The following is a 17,992-nucleotide window of genomic DNA, read 5'->3' on the forward strand; positions in this document are numbered from 1 at the left end:
CTGATGGCTGCCAAAAAGCCTGTAGGAATTAAAAAATACTTGTGACGTCCATTTGTATTTAAAAGAAAACCTGGACAATTTGTATTTGGAAATTGTTTATCTATCTATCTATCTATCTATCTATCTATCTATCTATCTATCTATCTATCTATCATCTATCTATCACCTGTCTGTCTATGAATAAGCTGTTCTTCAATCTAAAGACCCTGTACTCTGCTTTTTGGGCTTAACCCCTTGCATAAACTGCGCATGCGCGCGCGCGCACACCCACACCACTGAGCAGAAACCTGAAAATCCTGTCGAACTCCTTAAACCTTTGTCAGAGGGAATGATCCACCAGGAAAATAACTGACACCTTGAAGAGAGATGAGGTGCAAAGAGCAGCCCACTTTGGGGGCCCGAAGCTGGACTGCCAGGGCGAAACCGTGAGCGGGCTGTGTGAACAAGGCAGCCAGTCGGAACCAGCCCTTTCCCCGAACTCAAGAGAACCAGATCATCTTTCAAGTCGCTCGTGACTTGAAAGAGAAAATAAATGGCGAAGAGGTCCGAAGGAGCTGCCCCGCCACACTCTCTGTCCTCCCGGCCCTGCCCCTGGCCTCCTCTCGGAGGGGGTGAGACAGAACCGGAGGGTTTGCAGCAGGTAGGGGACTGGACGTAAAAAGTACCACTCCCCCCTGCCCCCCCCCCCCCCTCAAACAGTCTATTTTCCAAGTTCTCCCAAACATCAGTTCTAAGTCCTGAGCAGACTGAGTGGGAACTTCTTGGACTTCTAAGTATTTTCTTGGAAATGAGAATTCCCCAGGCGTCGTGGCTTCTCCACGGTGTGGCATTCCGCCACGGCCGGTCCCTTACCGCCGGTAGCTGAGAATGGAAATGGGGTCGCCGGACAGAACACACTTATTTTATAGTAACACTGATTTTACACCGTCTTGAGACTCAGATGAAGTGAGAACGTGCACGGTGTCTGACTCACCGTTACGCTCAGTAAATAAATATCCATTAAGGTTCCCTTGAAGGCCGCGGGTTGGATATGAACTCCCTTGCAGGACCACGGAAGGCCTTGCCCAATTAAGATTATTAGCCGAAAATGAAACCTTTTGAAAGAAAGTAGCGGGGTAGCGAGGGAGCCGGGGAGGAAGTGGGAGTTTTTCCCTCGATGAGGCCGTCTGTTCTTGATTTGTAACCTCTTAGTTACGGCAAAACATGTGTTTTCACCCCACACGCCACAGATTTCATAAATACTATGGAATTGCCTGGAGCCCCTTGCGCATATTCATATACGAATTTAGGTCTTGTTTGACGTAATATCACCTGAGGCAATAGGAGTCAGATCCTGACTGGCTGGTTCGGACTTGACGGGTTGGCTAAGGCTGTTTCGGCAGGGAGTCCTGAAAGGCTGCGGAGGGGGGACGCCCCCCGCCCCCCCCCCCCCACTGCCCCCGATGAAATCGCGAAAATTTGTTAATTCGGACAACTGAAGTCAGATCCTGACGGCTTTGTTTTTGGCTTTAGGGAACTCGAGTTGCATCACCCATAAGGTTTCTGTTGGACCACGCCGAGCAAATCAAACTTCCACAAGATGAATACAAATTCGTTGATCCCCCACGATGCGCCAGGACCTTTAGAAACATAACGTTATCATTTCCTCTAGTGGTCACGATACTCCCATTTGGAAAATCTAACTATCTCTCTCACTCGACCGTAGAGGAAACCGCCTCAGGTCATCAGCAATTTCACCCAAGTCCATCGGCCAGCGAGTGGAAGACACAGGATTTGAACTTGCGCGGTCCTGGCTCGCCACCACGAGTCAGGTGCCCTCCCACATGGGGTTGGGGAAGGGCTCCCCATTCCACAGCAAAGCTGGTCGTTTTCCAGCCCAGAGTCCATAAAATACAGCCAAGTTTTATACCGCTAGGTTTTCTGAGACTGGAAGGTTGATTATTAAACCACCTGATCTGGGGATAATACTAAGTACAGCTCCAGCTCGAGTTCCTCTTGAATTCCTACAGCGATGAAAGTGCAGCCTCCGGAAAGTGTCTCACGTCATTCCCGGAGCAAGCCTGAGGGTAAGGTGATGGAGGTACATCTCATCCCCGGAAGGGATTTCGTGATGGACGAGAACAGAATGAATTCTGAAAGATGCACTCCCCACCGGCTAGCTTTTTACGAGCTAACGCCCAAACAGCACCTACTGAGAAAGACCCGCAGGAGCCATTTGTAATGGGAAAGAAAAGGATTCAAAGGAGACTGTCAAAACAGCAATTTGTGTGTTTTGTCGGCTGCCCTGTATCCGCCCTATTTCAGCAAAGCCAAGCAGAGGTTAGGAAGGAAGAAGAAATTGTTGCCACCAGTTTTTTTTTTTTTTTAAGCCAAACAATAGAAAACACCTAAATTAACAGTCTGCATTCTTGATGATTCATTTGCACAAATGTTGGAGGAGGGGCAGACGGTGAGTAGCCGTGTTGATTCTGAAAGGCTCTGGTTTTACTGAGGTTATTTTTAGTAAGAGATTCCCAGATCCTCCGTCTTCAGGAAACATACACATTTATTAGTCCATCAGAAAGCGGAAGGAAAAAAAATTTCCCTGTTGGTCATTGTAAATACCCTCCCCGCCGCCCCGCCACGAATATGCAGTATCTGCAACTCGAGTGAGAGAAACACTTCTTTCCTCCTCTTGTATTTTTTCCTGGTGAAACATTAAAAAAAAAAAAAAAATTCTGAGAATCAACAAATCAAGTCCAAAACGTTTAGTTAATTTTTAAAACGTGGTGAACATAAATAAGTCAGGCTAATGCTGCACAGCTGACTCCTTAGGATTCTGGGAAAGTCCCAGCCTGGGTGATGATAAATCTAGACGTCTCTTCCAGACTCCAACATAAAGCAAGAAGGGCAGCGCTATAGACGAGGTGTGGCTTACATGCGAGCCACACACACTCTTTCAAGAAAAAGCCGGCGAAATTAAAAAGTGTCTGTTTCTACGTGCTTAGAAACACTGCTGCTACTTTGCAACCCCAATCATCTTGCAGTTAGACTGGAGTTCTTGTCGTCATAAATATTGCTGGCGGGACGTAGGTTATCGGCTCCTTTCTTTATTGTGACATTTTGCTGTTTCATCCCTCAAGACCGGTCCTGGGTTGCCTGGGACTATCTTGGTTTTAAAACTGAAAGTCTCATGTCCCGGAAATGCCTTCGGTGCTGGGGAAACCAGGATAATTGGTCACGCTTGTATGTCTGCAACATGCTGGCACGTGTACTGTTAGCAGATTCAGCTCCGAGGGACCTCATCTGAATAGACTACATCCTGTTTCTTTTTTCCACTTTTGGCTCATTTGTGAGACAGGGATAAGCAAAGCCCTGTGGAATCACAGGGTTCGTAAAGGGATTAAATGCTCTTAGCCCAGGGGCCTGGCGGAGAGTAAACCCCTAATAAACACTTGCTGAAAAACATAGTTTGGGGGGAGGGGTTACAAAGAGTTTACAAAAGCCAATGGTATTACGATTTTATTGGAATTATTAAGTATATCCTGAGTAGAAAGCTGAAAAACAAACATCCTTTCTGATTTATTTGTATGTGAATTTTACAGTTTCGTTGAGGAGGCTGACAGCGGATGAAAAAGCTGGAAATGGGCCAGAACTAACGGGTGTACACCGTGAAGGTGTGGTGTTCGCTGGAGAAGAGGAGAAAAACAGGTAGGGGCAGGTATTTCTTTCTTCTTTCAAAGAAAGAAAGATGTTGTTGATCACATAAGTCATTTCACTATCAAACTCTCCAGAGACTCAGAAGTCTTAACAAACAGGTCTACCAAGTTATCACTGGACACGTCTCCAAAGGCCAGTCTTCCTCAAGTTACTGCATCTTTCCCATTTTGTAACCTGTCTTCCACTTCCATTTTTTTTTTTTTTTTTTCCATAGATACTGTCTTCTTAAAGCTTACTAGTGGCTCGATTGCCACATCCCCGGGCCTCTTTTTGCATTGCATCATGCTCGACCTCTGGGCATCACCTTCTCTTATTAGCATACCACACCAGGCGCCCGAGTCCTCTTGGCAAGTTCCTCTTTCCTCTTGTTCATTAAATGTCAGTTTCCCAAGGTTCTGCTTTCGATCGGTTCTCTAAGAGTAGTGAGCCCTTGAGAGCCCCCTTTAAGTTAACGGACGCCCAACTTCTGTCTCCAATGGCATCTCTTCCTGGGCAGAGGCCCGACTCTGTCTCCCTGCTAGATTTCTTCACTTTCTGGGATTTGTCTATACTTTTCATTAACTTTGGATTCCTTTCCTTCTCATCTTTGCAGCCCAAAGCGCTTTTATCCTTCAAGGTCAACATCAAAAGCTACTTCCTTTGAGAAGTAGTGTCAGATTGCCCAGACCAGAAAAGACATTCTATTTTTTATGTTCTCATAGCACATTTTTCTGATCATGAGTCGACACTTATTTCGTTCACATTTATATTAACCGACTTTGCGTTTGCTTCTCCAACTTGATTATAAGCTCCTACAGACCTATTTTAGTTTTTTAATCTCCAGTACCACTTAGCAAGCAAAATGGCATTCATTCATGTATAAAATAACATTGACCATATGTACCAAGAGCTACATTGGACACTAATGATACAAAGATAAAATAACTGAGAATACACGTCACAGTCTTGAATGTCTCAAAGCCAAGACAAAAACAGGTAATTACAATTAATCTTTCAAATACATTGCTAAAAAGTGAGCACAAAGTTCTGTGGTAGGCCTGAGGCTCCCAGAGTTGTGTGTGTGCGGCAGGAGCTATTGAAGTCTTCATGGAATAGATAGTGTCTGAAAAGAGTGTATCAGTTATGTATTGCTGTGTAACAAATTGCCCTCAGATTTAACAGCTAAAAAAAAAAAAATACACGTTTATTATATGCTAGTTTCTGTGGGTCAGGAGTCCAGGCATGGATTAATTGAATCTTCTGCTTCAGGGTTTCTCCCGAGGCTGCTTTTGTGGTATTAAGGCTGTGGTGTCACTCGGAAGGCTCCAGCAGGGAAGGACTTAGTCCCACGTTGTCTCATGCAGTTGTTGGAAGGACTCAGTTCTTTGGCAGTTGTTGGATTGAGGGCCTCAACTCCAAACTCGCTGCTGGCTGGAGACCACCCTCTCTTCCTTGACATACGGGCTTCTCCAACTTGATTTATCACAGGAAGTACTCGAGAAAGATGATGAGCGGGGGGGAAGAGAGAACAAGATGGAAGTCACAGTCTTTTATAACCTAATCGTGGAAGTGACTTTTGCTTTTGATCACTTTTGCTCTATTCTATTTGTTAGAAGCAAGCCCTTAGGTCTCACCCATACTCATGGGGAGGGGATCACGCAGGACGCCAGCACCGGGAATTGGGGATTATCGAAATCCATTTTAAAAGGCCGCGCACCACCCCAATGAGTCCTAAAGAATGAGATGTTAGCTGGTTCATTTCTCTCAGAGGAACCGGGATGAACAAATGCATGATGAGGACAATACAGCATATGAGACACTTTGGTGCTGCTGAATCTTAAAGTTTAAGGCTGGAGAGATAAGCAGGGCCTAGTATACCCAGGGAGTAACTGGAAAGATATTGTCTTGGTTACCGTACCTATACGTATAAAGGGTGGATTTGAAGGAAATAAATCTAAAATCTAGGAAACCACAGAGGATGTTGTTTGTGGAAAGATGTTAGGTTTAGGGCAGGAGAAGAAGAAACAGATCTGAGATGTAAAAAAGAGCTAAAGTTGCTTGACATTTTTTGGGGGGTGGGGTGGGGCTGTATTTGTGGGATATTCTGGTGGAAACGTCTACATTCAAGTAGAATCTTCTCAAAAAGCAGAGCAGAGGACGGCGCCAGGGCCCCACTGAAAACGTCCTCACTGTGCCAGGCAGGGAGGCTGGTGCATAGGCCCCCAGCAGCTCCCCACTCTGGCCTCTGCCTCCCAGCAAATTCCTGGGACAACGAGAAGGTGTAGTAGTGTTCCAGGTCTGCCTTACAAAGCCCCGCAGCTTGGATGGCTTAAAGCAACAGAAATTAATTTTCTCACCGTTCTGGAGGCCAGACACGTGAATCAAGGTGTCAGCAGAGCTGCACGCCCTCTGAAACCTGTAGGGGAGGCTGCCTCTTTGTGGTTTCCGGTGGTTGCCGGCCATCCTGGTTTCCCCTGGCTTCTGGCTGCTTCGTCACTCCAGTATCTGTAGTGAGACGGCGTCCTCCCTGTGTACAGAGATTTCACATGTTTTAATCCCTCTTCCTATAAGGACACCCACCATATTGCCTTAAGGCCCACCCTAATGAGCTTGTCTTAACTCAATTACATCTGCAAAGACCCCATGTCTAAAGAAGGTTATGGTCACAGGTCCCGGGAGTTAGGACGTCAACGTATCTTTTTAGAGGACACAAGTCAACCTATAGCTACTCTTTTTAAGAACTGCTTTTAAGAAGAAAGGTCTAATTTAAGATAATACACTTCACTAAAGCCAGTTTCAACAGACTGATGAATTTTACATGATTTGCCCGAGGTCTGCTCAATGAAGGTAAATGGCACTCATTGCCTTTCTCTCTAATTGTGGTGCCTTTGCTAGGTTTGGGCAAAGAAAATAGTTTCCCCCGAGCGCTCACCTCCGAGAGAGGAGGAGGAATATTGAGCTGGTGTTTTGTTGCCTCACATCCTTATTACTGGGCTGAGGCTCCAGCCTCACCCCTCACTTGCCTAAAGGAGAGTCTAGCCTGACGGAAATCTCAGGGTGTCAGTGTCTCCCCCAAAATTGTGTGTGAAGAGGTTGTTTTTGTTCGTGCAGAGGGGGTCCATTGTATTTGTCAAAGGAGCCTCTGACTCAGTAACATTTACCAGCCACTGGACTGGATTAATCGCAGTTCCCACCTTTAGCTACACGTGTGACTCCCCTGTGGAAATTTAAAATGCGAGTCCTAACCCGAGATTCTAATTCCGTGGGCTCTAGGTGGGATCTGAGCGGCAGTATGTTTCAAGCTCTGCAGGTGATTTCAGGGAGCAGCGGGCTGAACCCCCGCACCAGCTGATAGCTTTCCCCTGAGCTTCCGGCACCAATATTCAGATCCTGAGCCTCCGCCCTTTAAATAGGCAACGGGGTGTGCCTAGCATCGTGCTTTTAGGAAGAATGAGAACAACGGAAGGGGACGCTGCTTAGTTTTCAGGGGGAAGCCCGGGGGGTGGGCGGGGTGGCCAAGCAAACTCCCTGACTAGGTGGGGCGATGCCTGTGGGAAAGGAGGCAGATGGTGGTGATGAAGACGAGGACTCTCATGTAAAAAGCGAGCCGGTTTGCAGACCTTTTGATCCTGAAACCAGGCCACACTTGTCTTTGTCGGGTGACTTCTTTTTCTCTTTGTTCTTTCTTTCTTTCTTTCTTTCTTTCTTTCTTTGTTTCGTTAGTGGCGGGAGGGGTTCGGGAGGGATGATTGAGTGGGGAGGGGTGATGTCGATGTCTTGCTTTTTTATCTATCTTCTTTCTCGATAGCCTTTCTGTATTTGTTCTTTTGGATTCTTTCTTCTTTCTATTTTCTCTCATCTTTCTCTCTCTCTTTCTCTCCCTCTCTCTTTCTCTCTCTCTCTTTTTTACAAGCTAGCTTTCTTTCTTTTTTTTTATAAGCTTCCTTTCTTTTTTACAAGCTTCCTTCCTTCCTTCCTTCCTTCCTTCCTTCCTTCCTTCCTTCCTTCCTTCCTTTCTTTTTTCTTCTTTTTTTCTTTTTTTTTTTACAAGCTAGTGAAGGGGAATAAGCCAATAGGTAAGCTAGTATGACTGAAAAAGATTTTGGCTTCTCAAGTCAGTTGCAGAGTTTTAATTATTTAACTAGCTACCCACGAAACTAATCTAATGGCCCACATTTTTCCTCTACCTTTCCCTGACCACTGGTATTGCATAAACCAGGGGTCTCTCTGCCATCCACATACGATCCAAGGCTGGATAGAGACTCAGACAAGACGCCCGTCCACAGGTGATTTGCCCACATACCCAGAAACGCTCAACTTCCCCCTGTCATTTATGTCTCTGCAGACAGGAAAGCTGGGTGTGGGGCGTTGTGGATCTAGTCAGGGACATGGCCCCTTGGGACTTCAAATGGCAGCTGGGATGACTCAGACCGTGTCCTCCGGCCAACACAGTGGGCTTGGCGGGGTGGGGTGAGCCCAGTTGAGCACAAGAAACCTCCCCAGTTGTTCTATTTTAAGCCACAGGGTCTTGTAACAGGTTTGGTAGGAACTACTGTGTCGGCTGGAGAGGGAGGAGGGATTTAAGGCTGTGTCTAGGTCTCCGGTTTAATAATAACCCTTTCCAAGTGCCTGTTGTGCGCCAGCTGCTTCGTGAAGTGCTCTGTAAGTATAATTTCATTTAATCCTTTCCAACAACTCCCAGGGCTAAGTGTGATTATCCCCACTTTTATTTTTTATCATTAACAAAGGGCAGGGGTGGGGAAATGGAAGGTTAGGAGATTTGGATGCCCGCCCAAAGTCAGATGGCTAAGTGCAGATGGAGAGATAGGACTTGGGTCTGATTGCCAGGCCTGCGTCCTTGGTCTTCACGGTGGAGCTGGCTGCGGCCTCTCCCTGCGGGGAAGCGATTCAATGAGCATCGTTGAGAGGCTGCCATGTGCCAGGTGCTTTGCTGGGCACTGTGGAGAAGGTCAATGCCGAGGCACGTGGCCCTTGTTATCTAGTTGTCACTAGCCTTTAGAAGAACTGCCCAGGTAAACTGGAAAACGTTCTTTTTAGTTTCAGTTCTGTTCCTCATTAGCAGTGTGATCCTGACTCATTTATTTGGTCTAGGTTTCTTTTTTGTTCAGCTGTAAAATGATGATAACAAGATTATTGTGAATTTAGACAAGAGAAGGGCTGGGGATAGTGTATTGAAAAGTAACAGGTGCTTAGAAAAGTGAAACTTCACTCATCTTTCACAAGATACCTGGGTTTCAGCCGGGCTGGTTCTGAAGCAAAGTACCCTCATGCTCAACTCAGGTGTCTCGATGCGTCCAAGACATCTCTCTTCTTGTTAAATCTCACATTCTGTTTGCTCCATCGGCAAGTCCTATATACAGAATAGGACTTTTCCCTGTTCTACTCCGGTCAAAGCCACCACCATCCCTCACCTGGATCACTGTAACGGCCTCCTAAGCAGCCCTCTGCTTCTGCCCACAGTCCCTGCTCAAATACCGCCTCATCGGAGGAGACCTCTGAGAATCCTTAAAAACACTGCACCACCATTCACAGTATCCCGACCCGCGTTACACGTCTTCTCCACCTGGTACAGACTTGCTGGTACAGATTCGTCAACAGTGTGATGCCTGCCGTAGAATGTAGGGCCACAGAAGGCAGGGGTCTTGGCTTTTCTGTGAATGTCTGTGTCGCCAACACCTAGCACCTGGCACGCACTAAGTACCACCATCCCTAACCACTTCCAGTTCCTTCTCAACCCAGCATGCCCTTCTTCAATTACATTTTTAACATTAAAAAATTCAGAAAAAAGGGGGTAGCAAAAAGGGGGAGAAATTGATCTACAATGGCAGTCCCAGAATAATCACTGTTCGTACATTTAAAACGACTTTAATGTTTTTAATTAATTGTTAGGGTATTGTAATGACAAAGATTAACCAACCCTCTTTTCATCATCTGTGTTCTGAATTTTGACATTTTACTTAAAGCATTCGAACACCGGAGTGACCCGAATTGGAGGTCTGTGCTTAGCATCATTAATAAAGTTAGCATGATCAGCTGACCCTTAGTCAAATATTTCGAGTGTTCGACCTAAGAAGCCCATAGTACATTGCGGCTGCTCGCCATGTAGTGCCCTGACACCACGCCATACTTTTTTCACATATTCACGTGTTGCTCCATTGATAAATCACTTATGCATCACCGACTGTGTGCATTGCGTACGGCTTCCTGTCTCGGTTAGAAACCTGCGCCGACTGGGTGGGCGTAGAGTTTTCACTGTGTTGTTATGGTGACGCCATCATGTGGCAGCCGTGGTTATGGTGGTGGTGGAGGAAGATGGCTTGGCTCACGGCCGGGAGGTTTTTTGTGTGATAATGGCCATGAGCAGCGAGGAGGCAATATTTTAAAGTGTCTTAGACTCAGAGACAGGAGAACCAGAATCTTTTCTTTTTGGTAGGGGAGTGGCTTGAACAACAGAAATTTATTTTCTCACAGTTTTGGAGGCTTGGAAGTCCAAGATTAAGGTTCTTTTTTGGGGGGTGGGGGAGGGGAGGATGAGAATCAGGATCTTATTCAAGTTTTGCAACTACCTTGTTGAGAAAACTTGGAAAATTATTCTCCTGATGCCAGAGAGGTGGGGTGGGAGTGGGAATGGGGTAGGGAGGAGGGAGGGAAGGAGAAAGAGAGAGAGAGAGAGAGAGAGAAAGAGGTAATTCCATAGGTTCCATTAAAGATTTGTGACCTCAGCTGATTTTCTTGCGATTTGCCTATGTATCACAAAGCTGAGTGCAAGAATAAACTGACCCAAACCACACTCTTACCCAACCGGCCAAAGACCCCAACACGTGTCTGCGACCTTTACCTTCGCCAGCTTAGGCCTCAGGAATAGGCCACACAGCAGGACCCCGCTCTGGTTCTGCTTTTGAGTATGTTTGTGCCAATCTCTGGCTGTTCCTGAATCTGAGGAAGATTCTCTGTCCTTATCGGAGCCTCCCGTCTCCAGAGAAGGGTAAAAACATTTTCAGAATTCAACCCACCTTGGATAATAGTCTGACCTGGGACCAAAATACTGATTGCTACCTGTGGCTTCCTGTCACCCTCAAATACGCAATGTCTTAGATGAGAAGAGCCTTGAAGAATACGCTGGTCTTGAAGGCTGACCTGTTACTGCCACTTGTATATTATTTTAAGTTTTTAAAATAATTATTTAATCAGATTTTGATAATTAATAGTGCAATTAGTTGTTTCCTTTCGAGTTTTTAATGCTTTAAACACACCACAAGGTTGCCTTTCACCTTGTTCAACCTGCCATGAAACAGAAAGTAATGAGGCATCCTGGACTGGCTGAGTTGTTTTAATCCTATGCCAAATGTAGTATTTCTAAGCCTTGTCCAATCTTGCCTTGTAATCCAAGCAGGAAACAGGAGGCTCCCTCGCTATGGCTGTAGCTCTGACTGCAGCACCCCAGATGACATGTGTCTTTGGAATGCCACCAGACAGGGCCACGCTTGATCTGCAAGAGGATGCCAGGGCCTGGTAACCCATAAACCTTGCGTCGTCTCTGAGGCAAGTGTTGCATTTCACCTGGCAGCAGGGGACTTCTGCCTCGAGTACCATGTGACCACATTGTCCTGTTAGATTCCTAGCCAGGAGTTAGGAGGACAGACTGCAGCTTTTTTGGATATTTCTCCCCCAACCAAACAGAAAATGAGGGTGACATTCTTCCACCTCTATTCTAATAGTGTGGCAGGAAGATGCTTTTTGATATACTAACTGAGTTTTTAGTGGGTTACTCCACGACCCTTTTGCTGTTGGCTGACGAAAACCAAGCTCTGTTGCCTTACGGGAGAATTGTCATAGCAAAACAGGGAAACAAGAACCAAACTCTTGGTTTCAGTTTCCAAAGATTCGTAGGAATAAATAGATGGGCAAGCAGAGCCAATTCTCCCACACTGAAGATTAGGCAAAGATGCCCAAGACAGAAGACATGAAGAAGGAGAGAGTTCAGTGAGGCGGGGACAAGGGACCAGATATGGACAGTGGCAAGGTCAGCTAAAGCAAGGACTGTCTGTCTCCAGCACCAGCAAGCTGTGAGGGAGCCTCTGTGGGATGTGCAGACACCGAGCTCTATTGATGAGCATCCTTCATCTTGCACGTGCCCGAGGTGCCCTACCCTTCAGGGAGACCGCCCATAGCAACACGCGCCTGTATCCCAAACCTTTGCTCTGCCTCCTTTTCCTGCTCCCTGGGGGAGAGCTGTTTTCACCACCTAGGACGACAGTAAGCTGTCAGGGGGCACCGTTCTAGTTCCTGTTGTTCTTCCCTTAAAATCCTAATGTACTGCCTCTGAACAGAAACTTAACGGGCCTTGGCACGCCCTCTGCTCCCAGTCACACTTCAAGATGTAAAGCTATCAGAACATGGGGCTTGATCAATTTACCAAACAACTGCAAATTAACTAATTCAGATGTGTTAAGTCTGTCATCTTTTCAGGTACACGGAAGAATCAGAACTATTCATTGCGCCTAAAAAAATTTAGTTCGAATTAGTCACACAATTTAGCATTCATGCACCAATTCATTTTAGAACCTAATGTACACGGTTGATTTCACCAAGTCAGTTTGGGAGGATACAATTCTAGAATGATTTTCTTTATTTATACCCTTTTCTCTTCACCTGAAACTAGTATATTAAAATCTGATTTAATTAGACACTCTCAGTAAGGGATGGTTGAGTTTTCTTTTACTTGAGTATTGTTTAACATAAGCTAACTGCCATAGACAATCCCGAAATATCAAAGTGAGTTAGCAGAATGAAGATTTTATTTGTTGATCTTGTGTTAGTCCTGGTCAAGAGGTGTTTTAGGCTTCTCTCTTCCAAGGGGGTAATTTGAACCCAGGATCTTGAGGCTCCACTCTCTTTGGCTTTAAGGTCACTGTTATGAGCAGAATTGTGTCTCCCCAAAATTCATATGCTGAAATCTTAACCTCCAGTACCTCGAAATGTGACTGTATTGCGGAGATGGGGCCTTTAAAGAGGTGAACAAGTTAAAATGAGGCTGTTAGGGTGAGTCTTAATCCAAACCGATTAGAGTCCGTAGACACGATGGATATACACACACAGAGAAAAGGTCTCGAGGACACATCGAGAAGCCAAGCAAGCCAAGGAGAGGGGCCTAAGGAGAAACCAAACTTCCTGACGCCTTGATCTTAGACTTCTAACCTCTAGCATTGTGAGAAAATAAACTTCTGTCGTTTAAGCCCCCCCAGTCTGTGGTGTTTGTTCTGGCAGCCTGAGCAGACTAATACGGTCACGCTGCCATCATCCTGACAACAGATGAGGGGACAGATTAGAGATCCCGTCTGGGACCTCTCTGCGGCTGAAGCCTGCCAGTGGGATAAACAGTGGGCAGCTTTTCTGTACATACTTCCTGGCCCAGAATTCAGTCACAAATAGTGGTTTTACAAGTATTCACTTGCGATTATTCTTTAAACTGTTCGTGTGTGTTTGCAACGCTCTTCGATACACGTGTGGCACAGTAAAAAATCAAAAAGCGAAACAATAAAAATCATACTCTAGCGCCTCAAAAGTCATACTTGTTTAATAGAAGGATTAGCTTTCTCCTTTTCTTTGGGTGTTCGGGATTCTAGATCAGACACAAAAGAAGGAAAAAAAATGTTTCCACATTCTTTTAGATAAATCTTTCATGATTGAATTTGTGTAGGGTTTTTATTTTTGTTGTTGTTTGCATTTGTAATTAAACAATGGTTAAGAGAACTATTTTCATAAAAAATAAACAAGGCACAGGTTATTTTCTGTTACTAAAGGACATTAGATCTTCTTTTTGAATAAGAGGCTTAGGGTGCTTTCGTTTCGTAAGGCGGTTCTGAAAATAGCCAACGACATTTCTTTAACAGCGTTACGTTGTTTTTTTTTTTTTTCCCAGTCATTTCTCAAAATTAGTCTTTTGCTGCATGTATGCACTCTCGTTTCCTCCATTCCTTTCTTCGCATACGCACAAAAGGCAACAGATGTTCAGAAAGGGGCAGTTGACCAAAGCCTTTCTCATGTTTTTTTTTTTGTGTTGTGCTTAGGGCCTGCCATATCTGTTGGAGGAGGGAAGGCTCCGGGCATCCGGATGATGGTTTCTGTTGAAGTCTGAGACTGTTACTCGTATTCGGAAATGCACCGTGTGAGAAGCAGAATTGTGCGGTAGTGAAGGACATAGAGTCTGGTTTTGAACTCATCACTGAATGAATAGCTGTGAGATGCTGGGCAAGTTCCTTAACCTCTGGATGACTCATCTGTAAACTAGGGATAATAATAGAACAGACTTCATATGGTTGCTGTGGGATGAAATGAGTTAATACATGGAAAGAACTTAAAACAATGTCTGGCATACAGTAAGTGCTACGTAAGTGTTCACTGTTATTGTTATGAACACCTACGAGGGTATTAGCGTCTAGGGACATAAAGCTGCCAGTGGTTTTCTGCTTTAGCATCGTGTTTTCTGGCAAGAGTAGATACTATCAATGTGAAGCGAACACGTTAATATAAAAAAGGAGGAAAATTGCACAAGGGGCCCAAATGAGAAAGCGAGCACCTGTCTTGGAGATTCGCAAGTCGAGGCACGCTTCCTGATTGATGCCTTAGAATTCCGCTGCTTTAGGAAAGACCTGCATTTGAAACCTGTCGTCACAATCACAGCCATAGACCTTCTTGCTCAGTTCTCCAGAACTGCCCGGAGGGACAGACGGGCATGGTGTCGCAATTTCATTCTGAGCAAGAGAGTTGTTATTTTCTAATTTTTTTTATTTTTTTATTTTTTATTTAAGTGTAGTTGGTATATGATCTTATATTGGTTATATTACTTTCAGGTGTACAATATAGTGACTCGACATTGTTATATCTTTCGTTGTGATCACCCCGCTGTTGTTATTTTAATCAGAGAAAGGAACCGGGTGATTGATGAGCAATATCAAGCTTAATTTCTAAGCAGTTGGAGAAGTCTGGAGGTGTGACAGAACGGCTAGGCCAAGACTTGTCAAGTATGTGTGGGAGTGTCCATGACTCAAATTCTGGGGCTGTGTCAGAATATAAGGTACTTCTGAAAGTAGGTGAATTAGATGGGGAGGGGGAGACGAAAGACCCAACTATTTACCATGTGACCCTCTCTTCTTTGAATTCTCGTGGGGTCTGACAGGACACGTTCAGAAGATTGAAGGTTTAAGGATGATGCCCTGCCCTTGCCGACCTTCTAGCTTTCCTCTTATACGCAGAGGAAGTTTCCCTCCCCTCTCCTCTACCCTCATATCCCTTCACGGGGTGAACCACCTCAGCTTCCTCAAGAGAATACTGAGTCAGAGGTACTTTCCAAATGTCATTTTAGGATTAAGGATGTACGTGGGGGTGAGAATCGAAGGTCTTATCCATGGGGTGATGGAGTGGTGGTTCTCGGATGCAGAAATCCATTCTTAAAGCAAGTTATCTCGAAGTTAACTGAGCGGGGAGTGTAGACATCTGTTAGGCTCTGCTTCCACGTCGTTACGCGAACTTCGGCGAATTAGATTTAAATGTTAAAGTCTCTTCTTGGGAGAAATGTCTGTCCTTGTCCTCTGCCCATTTTTTAAATTGGATTGTTTATTGTTGTTGTTGAGTTGTATGAGTTTTTTTTTTAATATGTTTTGGATCTTGGAGGTATTGAATACAAATATATTCTCCCGTTCAGTTGTTTGCCTCTTTTGTTCATGGTTTCTTTTGCTGTGCAGAAGTTTTTTAGTTTAATACAGTCCCATTCATTTGTTTTTGCTTTGACTTCTTGAAGTCAAATTCATAAATCCTCTCTAAATCCATAAGTTTAGTACCTATGTGTTCTCCTGTGCATTTTATTATTTCAGGTCTTATATTTAGGTCTTCGATCCATTTTGAGTTAATTTTTGTGTATGGTGACAAATAGCAGAGTCTAGTTTCATCCTTTTGCATGTAGCTTTCCAATTTTCCCAGCACCATTTATTGAAGAGGCCAAGACATGGAAACAAACAAAGTGTCCTTTGATAGATGATTGGATAATGAAGATGTGGTACATATATACAGTGGAATATTACTCAGCCATAAGAAAAGATGAAATACTGCCATTTGCTACATTGGATGGATCTTGAGATATCATGCTAAGTGAAGTAAGACAGAAAAAGTTGAGAACTGTGTACAATTTCACTTATATGTGAGATATAAAACTAAAAGCAACAAACAAACAAGACAAAGAAAAACTCATTGACACAGACAACAGTTTATTGGTTACCAGAGGGAAAGGGGGCGGAGGGAGGTAGATAGGGGTAAAGGAGTCAAATATATGGTGACAGAGGAAGTTTGACTTTGAGTGGCGAACATGCAATGCAATGTACAGATGATGTATTATAGAATTGTACTCTTGAAACCTACACAATTTTATTAACCAATTTCACCCCAATAAATTTAATAAAAAATAAATTTAAAAAATTGAGTCTCAGCATTCTCATTGGACAAAAATAGATATTGAAAAATCTACTGAACTAGTTGGATTCGAGGCAAATTTTCTAGCCCCAGACCTGGAAGTAGAAGCAAATTCTTTTTATTCCAAGTGATTAGACTTTTACACAGACGAGCCAGCTGCAAGGGGCATGAATCAAGCGAAAAACAAAGTCACATGTTGTCTCCGGTCTTTCCGAGGACAGCAGGGAAGAGAGACAAAGGAGAAAGCCTCACACAGGGTGTCGCGCGAGCCACCCACGGAGGGAGAAAGGGCACTGTTTCGACACCTTACTGGTATTTGAGATAACCGGCTTCCGACACCAAGCAATTCTCCAAGTTTCTCAGATTCCATTCAATCCTGACACCACCTCCCAGAGTTAATTAGTGTAGACACCGTGAGTCAAGGGCTGACGCTGGTACTTCTGAACTCACCGCTGGACACCGGGGCTTCCCTTCACTCCCTCGTCAGAGCCCAGAAAAACGCTCTACTTACATTTACCAGTTTATTATAAAGAATACAGCAGAACAGTCAAACAGAAGAGAGGCAGAGGGCAAAGACTGGGGGATGGGCTCCCTCAAGACCATCACTCTCCCAGCACCCCAATGTCCTCACCAAACCGCAAGCTGCAGAACCCAGTTGCTTGGGGGCTTTTATGGAGGGTCCATTAGCATTGGCCATTGGTGACCGGATTCCATGCCAGCCCCTCTCCTCTCCCTCAGGGCTTGCTGAATGTTCCATCCCACTAATCAGACCTGGGCCTTTCTGGGGTCAAGTGCCGCTTCCCCAGCTGTCATTAGCACAGAAAAGACGCTCAGCACTCTGGAGATCTCAAGTGTTTTAGAAGCTCTGAGTCAGAAGCCAGGACTAAAAATGATATAAATTTCTTATTGAATCGCACTGGCCGCTCATCCCATCAGAAGGCGGATAGCAGTTCTGTAGAGGAATTTCAGTGGAGACAATGGTGACGGGAAATGTGTAGGCTGTGTGTCCCGCCACACCAGGGGTGCCTGAGAGGTGGGCATTGGGTCCTCCTTAGGGGCCAGTGGTGTCCTGGCTCATTGCAGTGGCCAGGCATCAACGTTCGGGATTTCTACCACTGGAATAAAAAGATTAAATCCACTCATGCTTCTCCAATGTCTCTAAAAACAGCAATTGAAATTAAATCAAAACAACCCCCTAAATCATTCTCAGGGTGCACTTGCCTGTCTATGTTTAAGGCCTATGGTTTCAACTCATTTAGGAGCATGCTGATGGCGAAGAAGAAAGCCCTCCATAAGGCGATCTCTCCAAGAGACCTACCTTGCTGTGAGGATGAGTTATGCGAAATACTTATCAAGGTTCTAAACGTGGCTTCGGCTACAGGAAGTGCTGGAAGATGAATAAGACAGTCCCTGTCCTCATGGGCCTATGGTTTAGTGAGAAAATAGAAAAATAAATACGTAGTTTCATTTGCATTCTAATTGACCAGGGATGTAATACAGAGTTTGTGGGTGTCAACAGATTTACTAATCTTTTCCTTTAAAATTTAGGATTTTGTATCTCTGCTTAAAAACACCTTCCCCACCCAAGACTGTATACAAAGTCCCTTACGATTTCTTCTAGTTGTTTTATGGCTTTTATGTTTAAACTTTTGACTCCTCTGGAATCTCTTTTGGCTTAAAGAATAAAGTTGGGATCCAGATATATTCACCTTCAAAAATAGTTGTTCCAATATTGTTTATTAAACAGTGCTTTTCCCCCGCATTGCTTTGAAATGCCAACCTGACTATAAATTACATTCTGGAGTGCAGTTCGGTCTGTTTCTAGAAG

At 44.7% G+C, this 17,992-nt stretch overlaps 1 long non-coding RNA gene across 2 annotated transcripts; it reads left to right on the top strand.

The window, feature by feature from the left end:
- The first annotated feature begins 2,884 nt into the window (after window positions 1-2,884).
- LOC118609949 lies at window positions 2,885-15,280 on the top strand. Of its 2 annotated transcripts, none has more exons than XR_004953507.1 (3): window positions 2,885-3,068; window positions 3,585-3,690; window positions 13,770-15,280. It is a non-coding gene; the product is annotated as an uncharacterized LOC118609949 (long non-coding RNA). The 2 variants fall into 2 exon arrangements; XR_004953506.1 differs by lacking the exon at window positions 2,885-3,068 and adding an exon at window positions 3,352-3,490.
- Window positions 15,281-17,992: the final 2,712 nt, after the last annotated feature.

The sequence above is a fragment of the Rousettus aegyptiacus genome, unplaced genomic scaffold (assembly GCF_014176215.1).
Source record: "Rousettus aegyptiacus isolate mRouAeg1 unplaced genomic scaffold, mRouAeg1.p scaffold_m13_p_12, whole genome shotgun sequence".
In the NCBI taxonomy this organism is placed as follows: Eukaryota; Metazoa; Chordata; class Mammalia; order Chiroptera; family Pteropodidae; genus Rousettus; species Rousettus aegyptiacus.